Here is a 19,099-nt window from a genome sequence, read left to right as displayed (position 1 = left end):
GTGAAGGAGCCACCACTGACTCTGTAGACAAGGCAGGAGGATGTGCTGGCGTACTGCGAGAGAACAGCGTGGAGAGCAGCTTCCTAAGGAGTAGTTGGGCGGGTGGCGGGGGGGGGAGAGTGAGAGTTCAGGGAGGTGCGCGTCTGATTGTAGGCTAGGCTGTTTTATGACTTGCTAACACAGTTGTTACCCCGAATGCTGTAGCCATCTGGGAAAATCGCCTCAAATACTTTAATACAGAAATAGGCACGAAATGGTGTGGCCAAGGCAGGTTATGCCCCTCCCTCTGAAAGAACAGGGGACAGGACATGTCCCTACTAGGGCTCTCTTTACAAGCAGCATGGTTAATTGTGGTATGTGAGGCAACTGCTGTTACCGCACATACTGTAAACATGTGTTTTGTAATTGCGATTCTCCTATTAACATGACCAGAGAATCTGGATTTCATTAAAGACACGGAGGCTAACATTATGCTTACACTTTTAATTGCGTCACCAAGCAGCCGCATACATCACAAAGGAAGTATTCCAAATAGAACATTAACAACAATAAAAGGCATGAGCCCACAGTATACTGCCTCTTTTAAATAGCGAGAAAACAAACAAGATAAGTTCATTAAAATCCTTGTAATTGAAGAAAACGTCTTGAAATTGAAGAAAACGTCTTGTTGAAACGTAGGACGTCGAAGAAGGAAGGACACCGAAGATGGAGAAGAAGAAAAAACTCTAATCCAAAATTCTTAGAGAGCATCTGCAAAGAGAGAAAATAAGTGCAAGTAAAACCAGAGCAAGAGACTGATGTCCAAGAAAAAAAAAGTATAAGAGCATGAAATATGTCAATTCAACAATATCAAGACAAATCAACAATATCCAAAGAAATGGATAATAAACAATAAATCAATTACAATAGATGCATAACAACCTCCAAAGGGAAAGAGGAGGGGGGGATAATGTTAGCCTCCGTGTCTTTAATGAAATCCAGATTCTCTGGTCATGTTAATAGGAGAATCGCAATTTCATTACAAGACCGGAGGCTGCCATTATGCTTGTTGGTAGCTTTGTAAAACTACATCAGACACATGCGAAACAGGTTTACAATAGTGGTGAGCAAAGGTCCGAGCATTAGACCAATCAGCAGCCTTGAGGATATCATCCAACTTACCTCCAGACCAGAAAGACTTACTGGCCATAGCGCCTCTGATAGAGTGTGGTTTAAAAATATTAAGGTCGATACCTGCCAGGTTTAACACAATCTTAACCCATCTAGAGATAGAACTAGAAGAAACAGGTTTGTGTGGTCTTACGAAAGAAATGAGCAACTGTGTCGCATTAAGAGGTCGAAGAGAATTCATTCTAGAATCGTATTCTTTCATACAATCAACCACACAGTTTGGGATAATCATCAAAACGAGGATAAAAGATAGAATTGGACATGGTCTTTGTTCTTCTGAAGAGTTCAAAGTTAACTCCAAACATGGTATAGGATCTATTAGATATCTCCAAAGCTTTGACATCAGAGACTCTACGACAGGAAATTAAGCAAAGTAAGGTAGCCAGTTTAATAGAAAGTTTTTTATTGTCTAAGAGTGAATTAATAGGCCAATTAGAAAAAAGGTCAAGGATCAGGTTCACGTCCCAGAGGGATTGATATCTGGGTTTAGGAGGTCTTCTGAGTCTTATACTTTTAAGAACCCTGCAAACAATTGCGTTTTTATCAATAGTTTTACCGTTAATAAGGGAGTGACCAGTGGAGATGGCAGATCTATAACAATTGATAGATCTATAACTAAGGCCTCTCTCAAATTGTTCCACCAGAAAATTGACTATGTCAACGATAGGTGCCTGTACGGAATCCAGATTCCTTTCCAAGCACCAACGAACCCAAGATTTCCAAATGTTGTTGTATCGGTAGTGTGTGCCAGGGGCCCAAGATTCGCCGAGGAGAGTTGAAGCTGTTGACGAAAGTCCTGAGAGATCATTGGATCTCCTGACACTCTCCAGGCAAGAAGGTTCAGTTTCCCTGATTGAACCATGGGGTGAAGATGACCGTCTATGTCTGTAAGAAGGTCCGCAAGGAAGGGAATTAGGAATGGGAAGTCGTAACTCATCTCTAGTGCCGTTGGGAACCAGGCTTGAGAGGGCCAGAAGGGAGTGATTAACACGATTGAGCATTGGTGAAGTCTGACTTTCTGAAGCACTCTTTGAATCATGGAAAAGGGGGGAAAGGCGTAGCTGTTTCTGCCTTGCCAAGGTTGGAGGAAGGCATTCACTGCCAGAGCACCCGGGTCTGGCATCCAACTGTAATAATTCACGATTTGGAAGGTTAGTCTGCTGGCAAAGAGGTCTAAGTCTAGAGGTCCCCAGTAGAAGTTGAGGGTATTGAAAACGGAGACGTTGAGTTTCCAATCGCTGAAGTCCAGAAGGAATCTTGAGTTCCAGTCTGCCGATACATTGGATTTGCCTGGGAGATATTCGGCTCTTAAGGCGATTTTGTGTTCCAAGCAGAACATCCAAAGTTTCTTGGCAAGATTGGAGAGGTCGGCAGATTTGGTTCCACCTAGCCGGTTTATGTAGGCGACAGCGGAGATATTGTCCATTTTTAGGATGATAGATCTGCCCTGAATGAATTGTTTGAAACTCATCAGGGCGTAAAGACCAGCTGTCAATTCCAGAAAATTTATATGATGTAAGGATTCTTTCAGAGACCAAATTCCACCAGTGTTCTGGCCTTGAAAGCATGCTCCCCAGCCATGAAGGCTGGCATCTGATTCTAAAACGAATTCTGGAGTTGAGCCAAAAATTGCTTTCCCATTCCATGCCTCTAGGTTGTCCAACCACCAGGTCAGTTCTACCTTGGCCTCCTGGTCTAGCGAAATAAGGTCTCCGTACCAAAGGCCCGATTGAAGGGCCCTTGCTTTCACCCTCTGAAGTGCACGGTAATTGAGAGGGCCTGGGAAGATGGCTTGTATCGAGGAGGAAAGGAGACCTAGTAATCTGGCTAGTTCCCTTAGAGGAAAACTCTGAAGTTTTAGGATATGTCTTATCTCTTTTTTTATTTTGGATATCTTTTTTGGAGGAAGGAGTAGTAGACAACTTGTGGTATCCACTGAAAAACCAAGGAATTCTATTTTTTTTTAAGGTAAAAGGATGGACTTTTCTCTGTTTATAATAAAGCCCAGATTTTCCAAAAGATCCATCACGGTCTTCAGATATTTGAGAATTTGACAATGGTCCTGAGAAAGGATGAGGATATCGTCTAGATAAAGTATCATGCGAATACCTTTTTCTCTTAAGCATGAAGCGATTGATCTCATTACCTTGGTGAAACACCAGGGGGCTGATGAAAGTCCGAAGGGGAGGGCTTTGAATTGGAAAAGATGGTTTTTCCAAAGAAACTGAAGATAGGGTTGGTGAACCTTGGCCATAGGAATCGTGAAGTAGGCGTCTTTTAGGTCTAACTTTACAAGCCAGTCTTCTTTTAGAAGTAAATCCCTGAGAAGGTGAATGCCCTCCATCTTGAAATGTCTGTAAACAAGGAATTTGTTGAGGGCTCTTAAATTTATGACGGGTCTCCACCCTTTGTCTTTCTTCTTGACCAGGAAAAGGGTGCTGATGAATTTTAGCATTTCTAAGGGGACTTCTACTATAGCACCCTTCTGAAGCATGTTAGAGATCTCCTCTTCTATAATCTTTTCCTGATCTAGGGAAAGAGGCATTTCTTTTGGGAAAGAAGATTGGTAAGGGGTTTGTGTAAAGTCTATCATGAAACCCCTGACGTTATTTAAAACCCATGGGTCCTGTGTTATCAACTTCCAGTTGTTGAAAAAGAGTTTGAGTCTCCCACCCACTTTCAGGAAAGGGGTGGAAGGAGAAGAAACAGAAATTGTACTCACTTTGGTTGTTGTTGTCGGTAGGCGCTCCGCGGGATCTGAAGCTTCTAAAGCGAAAACCTCTTCCTCTTTGCGGAAAGAATTGGGGAGTGTTTGGGTTGAAGAAGCCCCTTCCGCCATATCCTCTTCCTCTAGGATAGGGCCTTCTGTTGAATCGGCCGGAAGACTGGCCCCGTCTACCGGCCCTTCCGAAAAGGTTATTAGAATTAAACACTCTCTTCATATTTTGATGCGCTTTATCTAGGGCTGTGAATGTAGAAACGTATTTCCCTAGAGTCTTAATCAGGTCTTCCCCGAAAAGCAAGCCCTTAGGGTTGGCAGATGGCTCTTTGTCAGCTAGATCACTGAGCTTGGGGTTAATTTTGGTGAGGACCACTCTTCTCCTCTCAGAATTTAGGCTGGCATTTGCGTTACCTAAAAGAACGAGGGCTCTTTGACTAAGACCTCTGATGAGTTCTGTGTCGAGGGGAGTGCCATTAAGATGGCTTTCTTCTGAAATATCAATGATTCTTGCCAGGGGGCCCAAGATGTCAAGGACCCTATCTTTGCAGCCTTTTAGAGATCTCTCCATACCCTTCCTAGGGTCTCTTCCCAGCTTGAAAAGGTACTTTATAAGTTCTGGGTCGAGATTTGGGGTTTGAGAAGCTCTATCTCCGATGTTGGGTCGGCAACATTCTGCCCTTAGCAGGTTTCTAGCGTCCCTGTCAAGCGGGTTTCTAAGCCACTTAATGATGAATTTACTCACATGGTCGTGAGGGATCCATTCCGAGCTCCTTGGATGCTTGATGTTAAGGGGAGAGAACATCTCTTGTCCTAGAGGGTCAAGGATGGCATCTTTTGAAGAGTGAGCGAGGTCGTCGTCAAGAGAGCTAAACTCTAAATCATCATGGTCTAAGTCTAGGACATATTCGTCAGGTGAATTAGAGGCATCATCATCAAAGTAAAGGTCATCATCATCATTATTGGTATCATTGAGGTCATTTTGAGCACTTAGATATTTTGTGCCGCGGTGGACACCTTGATATTGTGTGCCGCTTAGGACACCTTTATGCGTTGTGCCGCTGGGGACACCTTTATATGTTGTGCCGCTAGGGACACCCATGGAAAAGGAGGTATGGTGGCCTCTTGTAAAAGTAGAGGTACTAGGACCTCTAGTGCTCTTCGGGAAAAACTCTATGTTATTACATTTTTTTGCTCTTTTTCCCTTTATATTAGTGAGATCTTCGCTAGTATGTTGTTCTGTAGAATTGTCCTCATCAGATGGAAGGGATCTTTTAGCAGTGATAACTTTGGACAGTGTTTCCAACATACAGGATCTCATCTCTTCCTGGATGATGTCTTTAAAGGCCTCGTTATTAAATTTGGGGGTAGGGGCGCTAGCCTCAGCTTCGTCTGAGTCAAAGTCAGACATGGTAAAATTAAATTATTATTTACGTTTATTATTATTTTTTTTTTTTATAAATTAACAAATAAATCTAATCTCACTCTCTTCTCCCCTTTTTTTTTTTTTTTTATATTAGAATAAAGGTAAAAGGTTGAAATAATTAATTTGGAGAATGAGGAATAATTATTCCTATATTTCTAATAGCCTTTCTGCTAAAGGCAGGCAAGAGAACATAAAAAACTGTGCCAGCGAGTCAACCGTCGTCCTCCGGTGATTAAAATGCGCTCGAGCGCGATCACCGAAGGGTATTTCCTTGTTGGTTGCCATGGAACTCAGACGCGTAAGCAGGGACAGCCGGAGGCTTCGAGGAATGTTCCATGGCAACGCGACGACGCTAGCGACGCGTTGCCAAGGTTCATTCCTTTAAATTCAGTGCGACGGTCGAAATGCAAAGGAAGATGAAAAACGCACTTAGCTTAAAATTAAACAAGTCCAAATCGGGAGGGGAACGATCGGAAGGACGCGTAATCATCATCCCATCTCCATAAATTGGAGAAAGGGAGACCGAAACGAAGGGAAGGGAAATGGGGGTAAGTCCAAAAAAACGTTATTTTAAGTAGAGGGAAGCCGTCTGCAAAGCGTGCTAAAGTGAGAATAAAACCAGAACAATTTCAATAATACAAAGAGAAATATGTATACAATCTCGGTAATACTAAGAGAAATATGTAAAAGAGTCGTGATACAACAGGTTATGTAGGGATCAGATACATAGAATAAGAACAAATATTTATAAAATATCAATACAGTTAAAATATAGCAAGAGAAGAAATGTAAGGGATAACTTATCTGCCTGGAGCCGCATTTAAAAGAGGCAGTATACTGTGGGCTCATGCCTTTTATTGTTTTTAATGTTCTATTTGGAATACTTCCTTTGTGATGTATGCGGCTGCTTGGTGACGCAATTAAAAGTGTAAGCATAATGGTAGCCTCGAGTTAACCCTGCTTGGGGGGGTGGGGGGGTGGTTACCAGTATTTACCATAACATGAGCATTTGGGTGCAATAACAATCACTATCCGCATGCTATTCCCCACAAACTTGTTGAAGGTAAAAATTATTGCACCCAATAAAGACTGAACACTTTTGTGTCAGTTTTACTCAGATGCAGTAATTATCACATCCAACAGCACCAGCAACGAGGACCTAATTGTTTCAGAACCAAACATAACCGAGGCTGGAAATCACTTTTGCCATTCATGGCACCCCATAATTTAAGCGCAATAAACGGAGAGACTAAGCCAGGCCGATCTGACTGTTCCCATTTCCCGCACTGGCCTCCACTGGATGGGGAGTGGATCACAAAAGAAGAGGGGATAGAATTGAGCACAGCCATGATCCGTAGTTTGACTTCAATTGCATGGATGTAGGTTAGGGGAAGCAGCTCTATCCCTAGACATCCATCTGATACCTCTGGCCCTGTACTTGCCACCCATGCACTCAGGGGTGATGAAGGCAGCAACAGGAACTTGAAAGGTTTGAAGAGCCCTGTTTATTTTCTGTAGTTTGTACTCACTTCACTTTTTCTAACTTCCCCTACATCAAATCTGATGTTACTGGGAGTCAGAGGAGGTAAGAGATCAAGCCTGTGATGGTATTGGGACTCAAAAGCTGTGCAATGTCATTTCTGCAACCCGTGACCTTTTACAGAAATGACTTCCATTTTTACGATGGTATTTTGTATGAAGACTCTGCACAATGAGGTAGAGGCACATGATTCACGGGCTGAGGATGTAGCTTAGTGAGTAAGATTCAGGGGTGTGAATCTCAAATTTCACAACTAAAAAAAGCAGCGGTCTGCAGGGTGGAGAGGTGAGATAGTAACACAAAAAGATGATGGACCGAATTCTGAACATTGTCAAACATTCACCCCCAGTCACAGATCTGGGTTAAATCCATTGTTATTTTTGCTCACCACGACAGCCCATTTTGGACCATATGCAAATCAGTCTTGACCCTGCTCCTCATGGGAACAGTCCAGCCCGAACTGCCAAGCCAGGTCTTCCCTGGACTGGAAAGAAGCATCCTGGGACCAGTTTCGGGGTATCACCCCTCATCAGCCAGGATAGCTTGAATCCAGTGGCACAGTGAGCAGCGGACCCACATCTGGGCATACCCTTCTCAGTTAGGGCAACTATAGCAACACAAAAAGATGATGGACGGAATGCTTAACATTGTCAAACATCAACCCCTAATCACTGATCTCGATTGGCTGTTCTTATGAGGAACAGGGTCAGTACTGAGTTGTATTAGGTGGGTCTCTGTCTAGAGTTGCACAGTGGGTGAAACATGATGGCTTGGAATGCCACCCTGAGCAACTGCCACTGGTTAGACTATTTGCAAGCATTCATCCCGTCACCTTTTGGGTGTTTGATTGCCAGTAGTATGCCTGGAAACTTAAGCGTGGCATCGCTTTCCGAGCCTACCACTGCCAATGTTTTAAATGTAGTACAATTGCACACATTCAAGGAGTATCTCTATGGTTGCAGATATACGACTTTTTTTAGGTCGAGCCTAGCGCAGCGCACACGCGCTACCCGTGGAAAACGACCTCTTGGAATCACTCTGGACTGTGTGTGTTTTTTTTTTATTGCATTTTTTCTATTGGGCTTTGCGTGCGTCTTTCTAAAAAGACAGCATGCAATTGGGCAAAGGCGGCTGCATGTCCCACCTTTCCCAGGAAATGTATTCGCCCACGGCCTACGGCTTGTGGTTACGAGCAGGGGCGCCATCTTTTCGGGGTCATGTCACCATCTGTTTTTAATTAGCGCATTCGCAATCGCTGCCGTGCTCACTCGCCCCTGCTTCTCTCTCGCGCCTTTCTTTTTAACCAACCCTCTCTTCACAGGCCACATGCACACGCACAGCCCTGCCAATGCTCTGTTTGTAATGAGAAACTTGTGCATTCGCTTTCATGCTAGGCCCATTGCTGTTGACTTGTAGAAGGAGGAAGGCAGCAGAATTGTGTTTTGACATTGGCGGCAGAGGTAGCGAGGCCTCTGCTTACACACAAGGCTCCTGATTTTCTCTACTGTGTTTGCTTTCTGATTTGGTACTGGCATTATATAATGCAACCTTAACTTTAAGGCAAGCACCCTATTGATCTTATGTTTGACCTCACAACCGCAGGTTCAAACCCCAGCGCGTCTGCTCAGCCTTTCATCCTACTAGAGGCAGACGGACTAATTAACATTCATTTGGTTGGCAATAAACATCTGTTACTCGGCACCAAGATTCAGCATACTCCAGCCCCGCCTTCACTTGCACACTGAGATAACTTACTTTCACCTCCTTTCAATTCGGCTCCTGATTTTCTATACTGTGCTCACTTTCTGATTTGGTACTGATTTGGTACTGGCATTATATAATAGGAACAAGCAGCGGCGGCGCGCAGGCTGCCATCTGTTTTGGGTCAGGTTTCATTTCCAGACCTTGCCGCTTTCATTAGAAGGCACCTCCCCTCCACCCTACCTCCACAAGAGTGCGCTTTCATTTTCTCTAAAACACAAAGGAACAGAAACAAAATCAATTACGGTGACATCTAACTTTTCAGCGGAATCGTCAGCACCGTCTAATGAGCGGGCCTTGGCCAACATGCCTACCCTGGAAGGCAGCAAGCAGCTGCTACAGTAGTTAAATCTCCTTAAAGACCATTCATGTCTTGGGGAGGAAGGGAACGATCCTCGTGGGGTTTCATTAAATAGCTACATTGTGATGCTTAACCATTTGTTGACCGGATGATCATGCTTCTGGTTAAACAAAACAGAAGAACGTTAGCAATCAACATTTTACCCTAACTCTTGTGGAGAAAAAACAAACATCTACAGAAGGTAGGCACAGTGAAACTCTACAGAGTGCATCTTTTCGCTCCCCCACCTCAGAAATCTGCAAGCACTCCTCCTTTCATTACTTTTTATTTTTTGCATTATGTAGCGCGAATGAAGGTATCAAAGCACTTTACATAAGTAATCTGCCCTGTGGGTGATAATGTGCTGCATGGCTAAACACTTATAAAGTCCCAAAGGCGAGACCTATTGGCTATGCCAATGCTTGTTATAAACTAGCCCCATATATGTTTAATATCCTGATCCAAAAACTGAAAAAGTTAAAACCTCTTAGTGAATTGAGAGCAACGCGAAAACCAACACAGACATGGTAGACCCGACTTAGGGTCCCAGACCAAACTACAAAACCAAGAATGCATTTGAGGGGTGTCATAACCCAAACACCTCCGCTCAATCTACGCTCCTGTCCATCCCACCTGGGTGTTGTAGATCTCCCTGGAAACTCATGACTACGATCATATATATATATATATATATATATATATATATATATATATATATATATAACACAATGGCTTAGAGCCCTCCTCCTGGGCTAACTTATTTTAAATGTATTTTCACTGCACACACTCTTGTTCGTGTCTGCTACAAGAAGACTTGATGGTAGAATTGTAAAATCAGTACATGTGGGCAGGTCACCATATTTCTAATCCCCCCTTTTACAAATCATTTTATCAAGTGCCTGACAGCCCCCTTAATACTAAGCTCAAATTGCAAATTGAGGAGGGCGCGCAGGCAAAATAATAGGGCAAGCCGAGCCTTGTGTCTGGCATAGATCTAAGAGTCCATGCGTGAGCCGAGCCATGAAAACGTTTGGCTTGTATACCGTGCAGCAAACGTAATGTAAAAATATAATACAATCTCTTCAAGATTCGAAAAAGTGTATTTCTTCAACACGCGTAAGCATTTCACCCTAGTACAACAGATTATTTCACTGCATAGACTAACATGTATTAAAAGTGATAGTTTTTAGAAACATTTATGGTTTGTTCCTATGACAATGTCATTAGTGAAACAAGAGACAAGACAGTAGTCATATAAATCCCAAATGTGGCTTAGATTCTTAATATAGATGGAGCAACATTTTACTCTATTAAATCAAACATAAGAGGGGCTTATACACCACACATCCTGAATTCTATTATTTAAAAATGCGCTCATATATTATAATAAGGAGGCTCTGTGAAGTAAAATATTTGTCTAGGATCACACAATTTTGACATGCAGGGAAGACAGTATTTATTAAAGGTCATACAGGTTATCTGGTTTCACATTTTGAAAATCCTGCCACCAGACGTCTGTCTCTCTCACATGTTTACATAAAAGGTCACTGTTTTGCCTTTCATTCTTACAACCGACACAGAGATGGCAGTCATGACTCTGGGACCCCAGACCAAATAGCCAAGAATGTATTTATTTGGGGGGTGCCACGCCCCAAACTTCCCCTTGAAGTTACGCCCTTGCTCCTGGCTACCAATAAGGGCATGGTCTGATCCAATCCAGCGACACCAACACAATGTCAAACCGTTACACGTGTTACCAAAGATTCTTTCCTCTTTAAAGCACACCTCAACTACTGGAGTAGTATTACATGCATATTTAGGTTGAAACAACTAACTGCAAACACCATATATGTGTATAGGCCTATCTTAAAACAACCAATATACCTAAATACACCGATCATTTCACATCTTTTTGGCACAAGCATGTTAATGTGCATGTTAATGTGCAGTATTGGTGTATATAACTCTGAACACTTCTAGAAATCTCACATACCAAGGCCCCCCCTTCAGCCTCACCTTCTGCCAACAATACATGCACCTTCCGGTCGGCAACCAATGAAACAAGCTATATGAAGTGCTGCAAGACCACATGTGGCAAAACAAGCTATAGAAATTCGAACAAGCATGGATAAAAAATGGTTCTCGATTAACAATGACGAGTGACATAGTGGATCACAGAGGCCTTCCAAGTAACTCTGGGCAACGTTTTATATGGAGGCACGATACTATAGTTTTTAGTGTGTTATGTCACACTATCGACCTACAAATATATTTTGTTTAGTTTATCATCTACCACTACATCGCCAAGGTAAAATCCAGTTACTTTACTATTGTTAACTCCTTCTCTACTTACATTGATGATGTAGTGAATTCAATATTTTTGCCATGTAATCTATTGCAAGTGATATAGTTCTCGCGCCCACCCAGTTGTGCCATAAAAGCATGCAGTTCCATACTGAAAAACCATGCACAAAAAAACTAGACTGCTAACCTGGCTTGATTCTAGTGGTTGCGTTCAAGACTCGCTAATTCATACAATAAAAGATTACACCCCAGAAGAACCAAAGGTGCTGAATGTTGTTTCGTGAGGACCAGATCCATGCCAGATTTTTAGAATATCCACAATGAATACATTTACAATAATTCCAGATAATCAATTATAAAATCAGCTGTTGTCCTGAAAATCAGACATAGTTCTGGCCATCTTGGCTATGCAATGTACACTCCTAACAGGCTGCATCGCTTGCCACAAGAAAAATGTTTTTGTTTTGTATTATTTATTACGTTTTTTGTTGTCATTTACAAGCCCCCATGCCACGCTTTCACGTTAATAGAGGGCGCTCCCCTTTCTTTAAATGACCTGTGCCCAAAAAAAGGGCAGCGGCTGCTATGAAAGTGAAACAGCGGCATGGGGCGCTTTTACAAAAAAAAGCATTTGTTGGTCAACTTGACAAGCAAATGCTTTTCTTTTTTTGTAAAAGCGCCCCATACAGTGCTTTCACTTTTATGGTGGCCGTGCCTCTTTCTTTCGACGTGGCTCCTCTAAAGAAGGGGGTGCGCCCTCTATTAACATGAATGCACGGCATGGGGGCATGTAAACAGCAAAAAAAGTTTGCAATGCAATAGTTCTCGCATGTGCAGGAATTTAAGCATTTGTCATTTACAATGCCAATAGTTCAAACTCTCGTAAGTGCGAAACCTATTGCATTGCAAATGCTTGTTATTTTATGAAGATAGGCAAGTGGGTTACTGCTTTTAACCCACAGATCTTTTTTGTTACTTGCAGTTCATAAATTGTAATCCTTCTAATGTAGCACAGTGAGCTATGAAGGACATGACTCCTACAACTTGGAATCTTCACTGTCTAAAATAACACGCCTTGTACATTGTTTTACACACACACATGATTTATTGTCAATGTATAATGTATATGGTACGTAAGGCACTCTGACACGCTGCACTGGGATGAGTGGCACTATAAAAGAAAAAAAATAGTGGTATTTAAATTGTTATTTGTGTAAATACTGGGACAGACCAATACGTCTGACATTTTTACAGTGCATGCATATTTCTTTATACAGGGACAAAACAAAGACAAAAGCATGCCTCTCTTAAGTACCTGTGAAGTGATGATGTTAGACCTGGCATCTTTTGGTGTGATTTCCCCTGTCGTTTTTGCTTCTGGCCTCCTGTTTTTGACTGTGTACTGAACCTCATTTTTGCTGGTTTTAGGACTCTGTACACTTTACCACTGCTGACGTGCATGTGCTCTGTTTCTAAAATGTAATGGCATTTGGTTTCTCCATGATTGGCATATTTGATTTTCTAATGAGTCCCTAGTACAGTGCACTGTGTGTGCCCAGGGCCTGTAAATCAAATGTTACTAGTGGGCATGCAGCACTGATTGTGCCACCCACATGAGCAGCCCTTAAAACCTGTATCGGGCCTCTCACTGAAGAGGCTGTGTGTGCAGTTTTAAACTGTAACTTCGACCTGGTAAGTTCACCTGCTTGCCAGGTCCAAACCTTACCTTTTATTACATGTAAGACAACCCTAAGGTAGGCCCTAGGAAGCCCCATGAGCAGGGTGCAGTGCATTTAAAAGGTAGGACATGTTACTTGTGAGTTTTATATGTCCTGGTAGTGAAAAACTGCTAAACTAATTTTTCACAACAGCAAGGCCTATCTCTCCCATAGGTTAGCATTGGAGCTCCCTTGTAACATCTTACAAGTCTATCTTCCAATTAGGAGCAGATAGAAAATTGGAGTTTGGTGTTTCTGGACTCACAATTTAAAAACACATATTTTAGTGAAGTTGGTTTTTGAACTGCAGGTCTAAAAATGCCACTTTTAGAAATTCGCCTCCTTTACAGTATAAAGCTTAATTCCTTTACAGCTTGAATCAAACATAAGCCTTTAATGTTTGATTTCGGGTATTTATTAACCCAACTTATTTAAGATTTTTCGTGTATTTTTTGCAATATTTTTCAAAAAGTGGGAAAAGGAGTTATGCATAAATTTCAATGATCAAATAAACATACATCAAAAAAACATAACACGAAACAAATTGACAACAACTACATTCAAATAAAATACATAGATAAGCAATTAGTTAACTATACATTATCTTTTGCATCATAATTCATTCAACATATGGCTAGCCTTCAGACTTTAATTAAAGCCCACAATCAAGGCAATGCCTAACAGGGGGAACTTCACTTGTTCGCGTTGGAGGGGGAATTAATTTATAGTCTGAACTCTCGCCTACACCAACATTATATTTATGTATTTTTGGAGCGTGTTTGTTTAAGTAAAAGTCATATAGTCTAGGCGCTCATTATTCTTATGGGTTCTTTGTTTGCATCGTTTGTTTTTCAGATTTTCGAGAAATATTTACAATTAATAAGCCCTGACGATAAGCACAGTACTTGAAGCCTGTGCTGTGAAACGCGTTGGCGTTTCATATCAACACTGCGGAACTACTTAAAAATATTATGTTGGTGTAGGCGAGAGTTCAGACTATAAATTAACTCCCCCTCCAACGTGAACAAGTGAAGTTCCCCCTGTTAGGCATTGCCTTGATTGTGGGCTTTAGTTGAAAGTCTGAAGGCTAGCCATATGTTGAATGAATTATGATGCAAAAGATAATGTATAGTTGATGAATTGCTTATCTATGTATTGTATTTGAATGTTGTTGTTGTCGAATTGTTTTGTGCTATTTTTTTTGATGTATGTTTATTTGATCATTGAAATTTATGCAGAACTCCTTTTCCCACTTTTTGAAAAATACTGCAAAAAATACAAGAAAAATCTTAAATAAGTTGGGTTAATAAATACCCCAAATCAAACATTAAAGGCTTTTGTTTGATTCAAGCTGTAAGTAAAGGAATTAAGCTTTATACTGTAAAGGAGGCAGGTATCCCCCTTTGTTTATTGATACGTAATACGGCCCTACCTCTTGTTCAATGGGCCTAACCCCTTTTGTGGTTTGAATTTTAGAAAGTTGGCATTTTCTTAACTTAACCAGTCTGTGCCTCTGCCTGTCCCTATAATACATGTCTGGGTTGGATGACAGTCTGGCTTTGTGAATTCACTCTAGATATTCACACACAAAGGGAGTTGAGGTGTGCCCTTCACATCCTAATGGACCATCACCCGGCTGATGAGCATTCCTAAGCTAAAGTGGTAGGAGGAGCTGACACTTGCACCTGAATAAGGCTGTGCCTGTTCCCACACAAAGAGCTGCATACCCCCCTGTAGTGTGTCTGGAGCCAGGGCCGGGAAGGACAGGGTCTTTTGCACTACAATGACCTTTCTTTGAAGCCTCCCTAATTCAAAGGCTAAAATGAGAATAAGTACTGGACCTCTTACACCATATACTTAGAACACTTCTGGACTGAGGACATTATGCCAAGAAGAAGAGCTGTTGAGCTGCCAGGAGGGACTGCCATTTTGCTGTTTACTTTGCTGTGTTGGCCTGCTGCCTGCTGCTTCTTGCCTGAGAGTGAGATGACAGGACTTTACTCTCTGCATCCTGCTTTCAAACGTTCTCCAAGGGCTTGACTGACCTTGCTTCATGTTGCTGAAGTCTCAGGGACATCAAAGACTTAACCTGCGTCTTGCTACCAGCACCTGGACTCCTCTGCTGTGAGTTCTGTCAAGTGGTGCCAAATTCTGAGCCCTTGGAGGTGAATTTGGTGCAGCAGTCAAGAAACCATTGACTCCAAGCGTCAGTTTGGAACCGGTACATCCCTGCGACATCGACACATTGCCGTTGCTTGCACTGAAGCTGTGGACACTGCTCAGTGAGTGCCCAACGCACCAACATCAACCTCCAACGCAACCCCGACTTTGCCTCAACGCCTCCGAAAAAACACAGCGCATGAGTCTTGAGCAGAGACTCACTGAACTGTGACGCCTCGCTCCGACTCCGATGCAGCCCGGCCCTGCGGTGGTTTTGACTGGCGCATAGTCTTCAGCCCAGCGGATCGCCATTGATGCCGAAGAATGGACACAGCGCACTTTCAACATCGACAACATGTTGCCTTCAAGAACCAAGGCCTCACACAAGCAACCATCACATCCCCTCATCTGTGCAACGCATCTTCCTGGAGCAGCAAAGCTTCAACAACCCTGCACCACCTTAAGGAACCGACACCCCATCTGCATAGTCAATGACTCACCTGCATATGCGACACCTCACCTTCTCTGCGCCATGCATCGTCTTTGATTTCCAATGCATTCAAGGTACGGTAAAAGGCTGTGTGATTCCTGCATTCGACCCGTGCTCCATTGCAGTCGGACTGAACTTTTGGATTCGTCCTGGTCAAGCGCAACCAGATAGCCCCAGTTGGAGCTACAGATTTCCAAGCACTGCATTTCGATTTAATCTTTAAATATTCATATCTTGACTTGTGCATGTTGATTTATTTGTTGCTATGGTCTTGTTTTACTCAGATAAATATGGGCTGTTTTTCTAAACGGGTATGGAATACTTTTGTGGTGTTTTCACTGTGTTACTGTGTGTGTGTGTGTGTGTGTGTGTGTGTGCGCACAAATACTTTACATGTTGCCTCTTTAGTTTAGCCTGACTGCTGTGTGCCAAGCTAACAGAGGGTGAGAACAGGTAAACCTTAGCGTGTACTATATTTACCCTGACTAGCGTGTGGGTCTCTACTTGGACAGGGCGCATAGCTCTGCTGTTGGAAAGTGGATTATTGGTAGGGGCAGATATGCATTTACCACTGGCAGTAATACCACTAACACAATATAGGGCACAAAATAGGTCTTCGGAGAATATTCCCATGCTCAAACCTTGGTAGCTTGGCTGCGAACAGGCAGGCTTAACTGTAAAGAGAGGTATGTAAAGCAGAGTTAGGTAGTAGTGTTCCCCAAAATGGGAAAAAAAACGCACTTCAATTAAGCAAAGTACGGATTTTGAGGTGGGTCCTAACTCACCTGTTGGTGGTTCACAGAACTTTCTTCAGGTTCCCTGTTGTTACTTGGCTCCTAGACATTAATAGTGGGTTGGCATTTCTGACATAGTTGTTCATCCGTATTCCACTCACGTCTTGGCTAGGCCTTTTTTATTCACTCTTCTATCCATTATACTTTAGGTTTGCACTTCCCATATGATCCTATTTCCTTTTCTCAAGTTGAATCCCTTTCTACAACAGGCCACGGTGATGCTTATTTCTTTTCGATCCGCTCCTTTTCTGACTGGGTTTTGGGACTCATACTTACACTAATTCTCTTATTAAGCTATACAATGCTTATCACCGGACACAGATAGCCTTCTTCACCTCTATCGTTGGCAGGACTTTACCTTTTGGTTATATTTCTGTCTTCCATCTTTTTTGTTGCTCCTTCAGTTTGTGTTTATTCACATGTGTATATTCCTTGTCAACAGCCTTGAAAAAGTCATTGTACCAATTAAGTACAGACGAAACACGTGTTGGCTGCATCTGATATTGGACGTTTGTACCACAATTTTTGGAGCTGTATTCATTACTGGACGACTGTATTACATCTCTTGGATATTATTTTCTATGAATAAAAAGGAATAATCTGAACATAACAGAGGACTACTGTATCCTGTCCAGTAAATCTGATTGGATATCATGAACTTCCCAAAGACATTTTTCCATATGATGTGCACACGCAGATGGACTGTTATATACATTTCGGAATAAGGGTGTGCTTGATAGCTGGTCTTTTCCTAATATAGGTATGTAAAGCATTTAAAAACACCAATTCAGTATATATTTAAGACACAACACACAATAAAAATCCAACACCAATTTATAAAAATATGAAATACTTTTAACTTTAAAATGACACCAAAACTAAACAAATCCACAGTAGGGAACCAGGGATATGATTTTTTTTATAGGTTAAACACTTTCTAGAGCTTAGAAACCAATAGTGCTACTTTAGGACATTTGGTTGCCTCTGACCAGGACAAAGTCAAAGTTTGAGGCTGACCGCGATGGAGCCATGGTCAGATACACTAAGCGGAGGCCCTGGTCAAGATTTTACCTTCTCAGCTAGAAACCTCTCTGGAGGATTTCTCACCAGACGTCGAGCAGCCTCCTCCAGCAGGCCAGATTCAGTGAAGAACTCCTTCATGAAGTTCCTCTTGCGGGTCCAAAGTGTCCAAAACACAATCCAAGGGTCTGAAATCTCCAAGATGGTCCTTGAAAGATCGGGACCACAATTTCCACAAGGCACCTGGACAACACTCTTAAAAGTCCACAGGATACACTCCAGGCAGCGGACTCTTGGTGGAGTTGATGCAAGTGAGCTCTGTTAACGTGTAGCTTGCATGGAGACCACTCTTTATTTGTCTTGAAACAAGGTACATCCAAAGGTCTGTAGTCCCAGATAACTCAACTGGCGCAGTCTGTCGGAATGCAGGGCCTGATGGTGCAAATCAAGTTTCCAGCTTGGTGTACCCTCTTTATTCCTCTTGAAGCAAGGTACATCCAACGTGCTGTAGTTCCAAATAATGAAGCAGGCACAGTCTTAAGAGTGCAGGGCCTGGTTACTGCAAATCAAACTTCCAGCATGGATCCTTCTTCTTTCTTAAGTTTGAAGCCGCAGATCTGAGAGACACTGCCCCTCTCAGATACTTATTAGGTGTTCTCTGGGGTCAAGCATGGGGGCACTTTTGTCCAATGAGATGCAGGCTGGAGAGGACGTGTTGTGGAGTGCACACTGAAGGAATAAGATTCTCCTCTCTAATGAAAGGAATAGTAATACTGTGCCTCTGCCCAGCCCTTTGAAGACTTTCTAAAACAGAAACTAAGGACTGGACAAAGACTCCCATATGACCGAAAAAGAAGAAAAAGACTTCAAAATTTGGAGAGAAAGTGTCCCATTTGATTTATTTTGATTTCTTGAAGGGGTCCTATAAAACAACCTTTCGGTCCCAACGAAAGCCATCAACACATAGGGCGCAAAGTTGGCTGAAACATGTTGACCTGGTTGTTCCAAAGATATATGTGAGAGACACCTAATACCTCTCTTTTCACATCTCGCATTTTTTAATCATAACACTACCTTTGATCTTCTTAATAAAATGTGGCTTGACCCATGGGAAAAAGTCCAGCCAGACAGGCACCGGCGGTTTCCCCGGTGGGATGCCAAGGTGGGGGCCAGTTTTGGGGCCCCTGGGGGCCGTTTTTGTTACCGGGGCAGCAATATCGGCCCCCTGTAACAAAATCGGCTGAAACCGGCCCTAGCAAACAGCTCAGCTACAACCCTCCTCCCACCAGGGGGGATGGCCGAGCAGTTTGCCAAGGCCATTTTCGGTTCCCAGTCCGGCTCTGAGTCCAGCTCGAACAGCCAGTCTAGGTCCTCCCTGAAACTGAAACAAGCATCCTGTTACCGGTTTCGGGGTTTTACCCCTCATCAGCCAGGCTAGCATGAATCTGGTGGTGTAGTGAGCAAGCCACCCACGTCTGGGCATACCCTTCCCACTTAGGGTGACATATGCAAAAGTAACAATTGATGGACAGCATGCTGGACAATGCAAACATTCACCCCCGGTCACAAGGATCTGGGTTAAATCCATCATTCCTTTGCTCACCACACCACCCCAGTGTGGATCCAGCCATATGCAAATCAGTCTTGTCCCTGCTCT

At 42.7% G+C, this 19,099-nt stretch overlaps 1 long non-coding RNA gene across 1 annotated transcript in view; it reads right to left on the bottom strand.

Annotated features, from left to right (window-relative positions):
* Positions 1-493: 493 nt before the first annotated feature.
* Positions 494-19,099, bottom strand: part of LOC146833534 (uncharacterized) — a 391,947-nt gene continuing 373,341 nt past the window's right edge. Inside the window, exon 3 of the long non-coding RNA XR_014960250.1 lies at positions 494-750. This is a non-coding gene — a long non-coding RNA (uncharacterized LOC146833534). The remainder of the gene's footprint in view (positions 751-19,099) is intronic.

Source organism: Triturus cristatus, chromosome 4_2 (genome assembly GCF_964204655.1).
Source record: "Triturus cristatus chromosome 4_2, aTriCri1.1, whole genome shotgun sequence".
NCBI classification, from domain to species: domain Eukaryota; kingdom Metazoa; phylum Chordata; class Amphibia; order Caudata; family Salamandridae; genus Triturus; species Triturus cristatus.
This window is presented reverse-complemented; position numbering and strand designations above follow the sequence as displayed.